This window comes from Haemaphysalis longicornis, unplaced genomic scaffold, assembly GCF_048455015.1.
Source record: "Haemaphysalis longicornis isolate Haplotype H1 unplaced genomic scaffold, Haemaphysalis longicornis Haplotype H1 scaffold_10, whole genome shotgun sequence".
In the NCBI taxonomy this organism is placed as follows: Eukaryota; Metazoa; Arthropoda; class Arachnida; order Ixodida; family Ixodidae; genus Haemaphysalis; species Haemaphysalis longicornis.
Genome location: NW_027526204.1, coordinates 25,854,054 through 25,862,375, shown reverse-complemented (window position 1 = coordinate 25,862,375; position 8,322 = coordinate 25,854,054).

The window sequence follows — 8,322 nt, the reverse complement described above, 5'->3', positions numbered from 1 at the left end:
TCGGCAACCAGAAGCTTCGGTATTTCCACGGCCGCCCGTGTTCAGACGCACAACGGCAGCTGCACGGCTGCAAGATATTTAGTTGCCTTTCGGCTGCCGATGTTGAGAAAGAAATCGGCCGGAGTACGGCTTTAGGACGTCCGTTTTTCCTTCGGGAAGCGGTGTTCAGCCGAAGCACGGCAAGCGACCGGCCACAGGATATCCGTATTCTTGTGGCAGTTGGTGTAGAAAAAGAGACCGGCCGTAGAGCGGCTGCCGCGCATCCAGGGTGAACCGCGCGTCTGGCGGCAGAATATTCGTTTTCTTCGGGCAGCCGGTGTTATAAAGGAGACCGGCCGACTTACGTCCTCGGAATGTACGTTTTTCATTTTGCTCAGTGGCTAGGGCGTTGCGCTGCTGAGCACGAGGTCGCGGGTTCGATTCCCGGCCGCGGCGGCCGCTTTTCTGATGGGGGCGAAAACCAAAAACGCCCGTTTGTGCGAGATTTCGGCGCACGTTAAAGATCCCCAGGTGGTCAAAGTTAATCCGGAGCCCACCACTACGGCGCGCCTCATCGCCTGCGTTGCGTCGGCGCGTTAAACCCTACAATCAATGAATCAACGTTTTTCATTTTGTTAATGGTCCTAGGCTGAATTACGGCAAGCGAACGGCCGCAGAATTTTCGGCAACCGGTGTTCAAGAGGAGACCGGCCTTCGTAAGGTATCAGGGTATACGTCATTATGCAAACAACGGTGCGCGTCTGGGCGCCGAGAAATCATGCACAGACGTGCTTGGAAGAAGACTCGCCGATGTAGGACCGGGTTTTCTTTGGGTGAAGTAAGAGCCGTTAGGGTGTCGAATGGCGCAGACACGTTTTTCATCCGCTCGGTGTTTCTGCGTTTTAAATGAACGAACTACGTTTTTCAGACAGTAATGAGTGTTCTAGTTGAACGGGCAAGCTAGAAGGACTCACTGGACATTACCAGGGAAACTTTTAGGCCGTCGAAATGCCATTTATTGCCACAAGGAGACTGTGCCACACCGACGAATGAGCTAAGCCTCGCCAGTCATAGCCGTTACAACGCCTCGCCCGTCGGCTTCGTCGACGCATCAGCTCGAGGCTATTCGCCCCGAACATGAAATTGAGACCAGTGGAGACATCGACCCGTCCCCGATGTCCAAACCGAGATGGCGGTGGTTCACCAAAATAAGTGGCCTTAAAGGGTTTCGATCAAAAGGCCACCACGCAGGAGCTCAACCGATGCCATGTCAAGGACTCCCCACCAAAGAAAGGCAAGGGCGCGCAAAAGCGAAGGTTTCTGGCTATTCTTCTCATAATAATACTGCGAAAAACAATGTGCATTTTATTGTTTCTGATAAACGTAAAAGAGGCTAAGCTGGTGCATTAGTAGGCTCAACTTCGTGCCCTGCACTATGTTACTTCATGGTATTTTTTGACTGCCTTTATAGAAACAAGTGTTATTTTGAATTTGCTACAACAACAGAGCCTTGTTAATGACGAAGCCTGGATGTTAATTTAGTTGCAGGGTTTGAAATTGAGATCAGTTACACTTGGAATATGACTCATTTGGTTAAACTTAATCCCCAGCATCGTAGCAAACACGGCTTTCGTCAGGTTTTTCTTGCTCAACGCTGCTTGTTGAGTTCACGCACGATATGGCTCTAGCAATAGATAAGCTTAAAATAGCTGACTATTTTCTTGTGAAGCAAAAAAGCATTTGATGGTGTTTCATATCACCTTCTTGTTAGTACATTGCGGGCAATAAACTGAATAAATCGGTTATTGCATGGATGGCCGAGTATATCTCTCTAAGACCGCAGTTGGTCGCTCTCAACTGTTGTTCGTCTGAATATGTTCCCGCGACCTCAGGAATTCCCCAAGGTTCATTTGCGGGCCCTCTTTTGTTTGTGTGGGCTCAAATCTTTGTTAAAAATGTTCGCGAATGACTGTGTAATTTACAGGACTATAGCGACTGAACGTGATTCTAAATACTTGCAGAATGATTCAAATTAATTACATCCCGGAGTGCTGATTCAGAAAAGTCGTTGAATCTTGAAAAGTGTGTTAACGTCAACTTCACATGAAAACTTTCATTCCAATTAAATGCGCATACAGTAAATTACAGTGCTTTAAGAAGGGCCGGGGAATATAAATAACGAGGAGTTTATTTAATGAGTTGTTAGAGAAATAGGCACGTTCACAACATAAAAGTTACGGCTGCACGTGTTTTTGGCTTTCCGAGATAAAATATCAGCGAACCTCTACCTAACTTAAAAGAACAACAGTATTTCACTGATGTGCGCTCAATGTAGGAGTACGCATGTGTTTTCTGGGATCCCCACAGCAAAGACCTGGTTGATACGCTCGAAAACATACAGAATAGGGCAGTGCGATTCGTATTATGTATTGGCACTGTCAACTTAGGATGAGGGTAAGTAAAAGTAAACTTAAATGGTAAGACGGGAAAGATCATACACGGAACATGAGGTTGTTAATTTTTTCGTAATATCTATCATTCGAAAACTGCAATAGAGAGGGAGAAGTATATCCGAGCGCCATTCTACATATCCCAAAACGGTATCGCTAGCTTGAAGCAAATTATCAACTTTCCTTTAACCCTTTCCGGCCCAACAAAAATATTTTAGAAAAAATGACCACAAGTAGTTAAATTTTGTGTATTTACCCCTTATTAATGTTGCTTCGACAAGTTAAAATGGAAAGCTCAGAGTATTTCATACAGAAAACAAACCCACACATATATGTGGGCTGGGCTTCTATTCGTATGATCCGCGCATAGTAAGAATACCTTAAAAACGGCATCAGGCGCAGAAAAACTGCATTTTTACTTATTATTTCTAAGTTTCATATTGTTTTCAGGAGTGCTTGCATTAAAAATAGGATTTTGTGAAACTAAATAACAATGATGTTTTAATCAATGTAATTAATAGTTATAGTTAATATTATTATCACAAGTAATTACGGAACTATTTCAAGGTTAAGGCGCCAGAAAACATTACCAACGAGCCAGCACAAAACCGCGAATAATTGAGACACCAAGAAAGCAAGAAACAATTATTTATCGCTAGCGCTGCAGTGCACGAGCCCGCCAGCGTATACCGCCCAGCAAAATTTTCGTAACGACGAAAGCCCAGCCCACACATATGTGTGGGTTCATTTTTGAAGCGTGATGACGGAACGCACACGCAGGGAACGGGTGTATTTTTTAGCCGATCGTGTTTTTCCAAGTCCTGCAAGTCGTGTCTTACGCTTGTTATTCAGAAAATATGAGAATAGCAAGAAGAAATATCTGTTTTTATCTTAAAGGTGGCTAGCGCATAGAGTTAATACTACTGGCTCTAGAGCAAAAGCTGCCCGGCCAGCCCGTGCATTGAAACCGTGCTACACCCGGGCGCTGACATGATGCCACCCTCACAGCGTTGCCCGCTGCCTTTTTGCCTACTAGAGTTGGCGGCAGTAGTCGGTGTTCACCTAGTAACCAACGCATTCCATCATGGCAGCCACCTTTGCTGTGAGTGCGCCGTCAAAACTTTGATGTAAACGTTGTGTGAAGTTTTCCTGTGGTAGGTAGCGAACTTTTGTGCCATGCTGCTGCGTTAGACGCAGTTTTGCATTCTCCGCAACTAAGAGGGGTAGCGCGTAGATTAGCGGGTACTTCGTACGCTGGGAGAGGTAGCTTCGTCGCTTCGAAGTTGAGCGGACGTGTCTTTACGTGCTCCTGTGCTTCGGAGGGGCTTCATTTCGGCGGCCCGTTGCAAGCGCGGGCTGTTGGTGGTGGCCCGGCTTTCCCTCTGCTGGTGTGGGCGGTCGAGTGCCAGCTCCCCCCCCCCCCCCCCCCAGTACCCGTCTGTCGGCCGCACTCCTATCCAGCGAACTCCAAAGCGGTCGGGACCGCCGCAGACTTCGCTCTTCGTCGCACCAAGCTCTCCTCCGCGCTTCACCGTTCCCTTCGAGGTTTCTCGTCTCCCGTACGCAGCATCACGCCAGCCAACAGTGTTCCTGGTGTGTTGTGTGCGACGGAATCGACCACGGTGGAACTACTCTTTTCTACTCTTTCCTCACCTTTATAATCTTTACTTTTCTCTCTCCTATCCTATTTCCCCTACTATTCCCGCTTCCGGACTGTGTTAAATTCAGGTAAGCTCCCATGAAAGCTTAATAATATCCCTAGTACATTTTTCTTCTTCCTTTAAAAAGAAATCACTTTCCCTTGATTGCTTTTTTCCCGATTATTTTCCCGTATTCGCGCACGCGCTGTTTCTGTTTATATCATCTTGTGTGTGGTAAAAGAGTTCAGTTGATATGCAGCGCTAGTCCTGTGTAGTCTTTTCTTTGTTTTCCCGTCTGTACAGCCCTAATTTATCATGTTTCACACGCCTCCCCCCCCTCCTCCCTGTATGAGTCAGCTGATAATTTATTGAGTTCGAACTGGACAACGCTTCCAAGAAATGCATGTAAATGGAAATCGTATTTGTGACTGCACTTTATGCTAAACAAACATGCTTTCTGTGCCTGTTCCTGTGCCTGTCTACGAGGCCCCTGCAGCACGTGTGTCAACTTTTTTCTCCAGTTGAAATGCTTTTAGGTAGTGGCCCTTGCATTAGCTTAGATTCAATAACCGTGAAATACCCAAGCCTATAGTATTATTATATTATGGGCATCATGAAACTCACTCAAGAGATTTTCCCTTTTTCCCTTTCCCGAAACACAAGCTTCCATGTTGCGCCAAATATTTTCCCAAATATATTCCGATAATAATTGGCAGGGAGCAGCTTGAACGACGTCTTTTAGAATTTCTTAGAATGACGCCCGTTCGCTTTTCTTAATTAAAAGCCAAGCCGATGCACTGCATGCAAGAGTAACGCATTTATTTATTAGGTGGGGTTTCGAAACAAATCATACGCGAACAGTGGTGATACAAAACAAGTTGCTTCTTTGTGTTACTTTATTAAAGAAGCGTAGTGAAGTGAAGGCCGCGTGTGATCACTGGTGGTGAAATAAAATTTGTTTCGTGAGCATTGCTCGCACGTATGCTCCCCTTGCCTTTTCTGTAATTCTTTTGGCTTGCTCTCGCAGCCGAAGAGTGATGTACTGTTTGAGCATGAACTTGATCAGAGTAATAACGTGAACAGGATTTTCCCTGTAGTGCTCTGCTTGTTCGAACGACTTTGCATGCCTTGAACAAAACTGTCGGAAGGACGACAGAACAAGGCTGTCAACATTCGTCATTTTCTCTTTGCCTGAGTTGCAACGCAGAATGTGTTCTGCCGTATGGAGCACATGATGCACAAGAGGTGATGGCATTATGAGGCCCCCATTATTTCTTATGAAGATCAGAATGCTCGTGACCTTATGCTCAATGAGCATTTCTGTGCAAGAAGTACAGCTTATGCGCTTGCACACAGCTCTTACAATAAACCCACCAATGTACTGCACAATTTCGCTGCTGAAATTGCTAATACCATAGCCGAGGCTTGTGTAATCATGGTCGGCTACAGCAGTAGCAGCAGCCAGCTCTGGTGACTGAGCTTCTTTGGGGTCATCCTCGTTGCTGTGGGCACGTTGAAGTGGAAGTGTGGAAATCCCACCAAGGTCTGGCATGACGTTGCCTGTTGCTGCCGGCTTGATGTCAGCATGGAGGAGGAGGCTGCGGTACGCGTAGCGGAACTGCAGGGCCGATGGGTTGTTATTCCATCCTCCTCTCTGACGGATCCAACTGAAAAACATTTCCAGGTGGTCTTGGCTGAGCCGGTATGTGCAGAGGTAACTGTTGGAAAAAAAGTGGAGTTTAATGTATTGCCGGCTTCCGAAATGACTGCAATCATAAATACACAGTAAGTTTCTGTACACAGTACAATGCTGAATGATAATAGTCTTATGTAAAGCAATTTGGCTGATATGCTATTTCTTGTACTGTTGAACTAAAAGCTACACTGCTAACGGTTGCACAAGGGTGATAGAAAAATTATGATGCTTTGGTTTTATATATTGTATTGTGGAACAGAAACTATAACGTGCAATATTTTTCATTATGATCCCTTTACGTTTTATTTCACCTTTTTCAGCATCTAACAGGCATGCATTTCCCTTCAAACAAATTCTGTCCTCACAAAATCCTCATCAAGGCTTCTTTACATCGCAGCCGGCTATGCTAGGCCAGTCTACAAAAACTGGCTCTTGTGGGTTGCAGGTGTTGACGCTTGCATGTGTCTACACATGCAAGCAACTACACAGAACTACAGGTACCACGAGAAACCCAACTCGTATTTTTAGTTTGTGTTAGGTTAAGCATTAAGTGTTAAGGTTAAGTGTCAGGTTGAGTTTAAGGTTAAGCATTTAAAAGGCAGTGCTATTGTAATGTAAGGCAAGGGGCAATGTTAAAAAATTAAGGCTTGTGTGTTTCTTTCTTTAGTAGTGAAACATAAAGGCATGATAATTTTTCCATTAGTCTCAATGACGGGAATAGTATGGGTTTACCTTTATGGATCATTGGTATGGAACATGAGATTAATTTTCCAAAATACGACTGAGGTCAGGCTAGCATGGTAGCTTTTGTTGTACTACTTGCAAGGAAGGTTAATTCCACCTTATAGCACCGTTACTGAGTGAGGATGATTGTGGGCGACGCCTGGTACAGTTATGTTCTAAAGCATTGGATGCAGTTGATAGGTTCTGAAACTTAATTTAAATCACAAAAATCTTGTAATGCACTAAGCTTACACTTCAAGTTAAAATTGTTAACTCAGCATCACTGTGTACATTTAGCAGATATAATTTTTGTCAAAAGCAAATTTGTTTCTGGTGCACTAAAAAGTGCAACCAGCAGTAAAAGGGAAGCTATGGGCGTACCTGCACAAATCCGACTTGAATAGCCTGTCTGCAAGTTCAGCCACACTCTTCAGAGAGAAAGCAAGGCTGATTACAAACATTCTCCTCCCAGAAGTGCAGACCAAGTCGCCACTTGGGAGGCGCAACATCATCAGCTTAGCCGACATCTCCAGCATGGTTTCCTTCTGTCTTTGGAAGGATGCAGGTCGAAGCGGAGCCTTTAGGTCCATTGATGTGGGGTTCTGGGAGTTCAGCAAGTCAAAGACCTGGAAAAAAATGCAATAGATTTTAAGTTGCATATAAAGTTCACTTGAACTACAACGTACCGATCAACATCGGCGATGAACATGGCTGTTCCTGCACAACCCTCAAATTGCCTAAGCTCCAACCGTCGTGCCAGGTCGAGACTTTTGCTCACAGATGAACTGAACGTCTGCGCGGCAAGCTTGACCTTCATGATTTGCCGGTAATACTCAACATGGTCCCTTCTGAGCTTGTTTGCAGCACGAAGCCCTTCAGCCTCTTGGAGGTCTTGCAACCTCTCGATGTAGGCCCACTCAATGGCCTGTAAAATAAGATGTGGTGAGACACCGTGAAGCTATCAAAAATACACAAGTTACTTACTCCGTAATACCTGCTGCTTAGGACTTTTTTGTCCCCAAGGAGATTGCGGAGCAGCTTTAAGACATGAGCAGCATCGAAGATCAAGGAAATTCTTTGTGCTGGCTTGTCTGGATGAGCAAATGAGGTCTGGAAGGAGTCGCTATTGCTTTCATGGATGCGACACCCAAGCAGCTTGCCCATGGAAACATTTGCAGCAAGTGCATCACACACAACAGCGACAACATTCGCTGAACATTCAGTAAGTTGTGCAATGGCTTCGTGAAGAATGTTCTGTAGTGCTTCACCCGTGAGTCCATTGTTCAGAAAGTATGCAAAAGGTACCTTCCATGGGGCCGCCACACCAACAGCCATGAGCACAAGTGCGTCACCAGCTAGGCCAGTTTCATCTGTGTCCAGAGTACTCTGGCCATTTCCGAGATCCACGTACCCAATGAGTCGTCCACTTTTTGTATCAAGATCGCACTTTTTGCGTATGCTCATGCCGTCTAGCATGATGCAGCAGAGCTTCTCCCGTTCGCTTTTTCCCTCAAGGGTCTTTTTGATGTGGTCAAGGGCTTCTTTCGTGAATCCTGGCCAGGCATCAATGATTTTGAGCCAGGTGCGTATTGTTTGCTTGCTAGGCATGGGAAAAATGCTAGAAACATACGTATATGACCTCGGAGAATGGTAGTAAAGCGTGGAGGCAAACTTCCTGAATTTTTCGCCGTAGCGCCGTCGAGCTGGTGCTTTTCTGATGTTCGAGCCCCAGTTCTGTATGAGTTCACTAGGGAGCTCACCGAAGGCTTCCAAGGCCTGCTCTCCAGCGGGAGAGATGAGCTGCTTTTTTTTCATTTCCTTAAGAAGAGCTGTT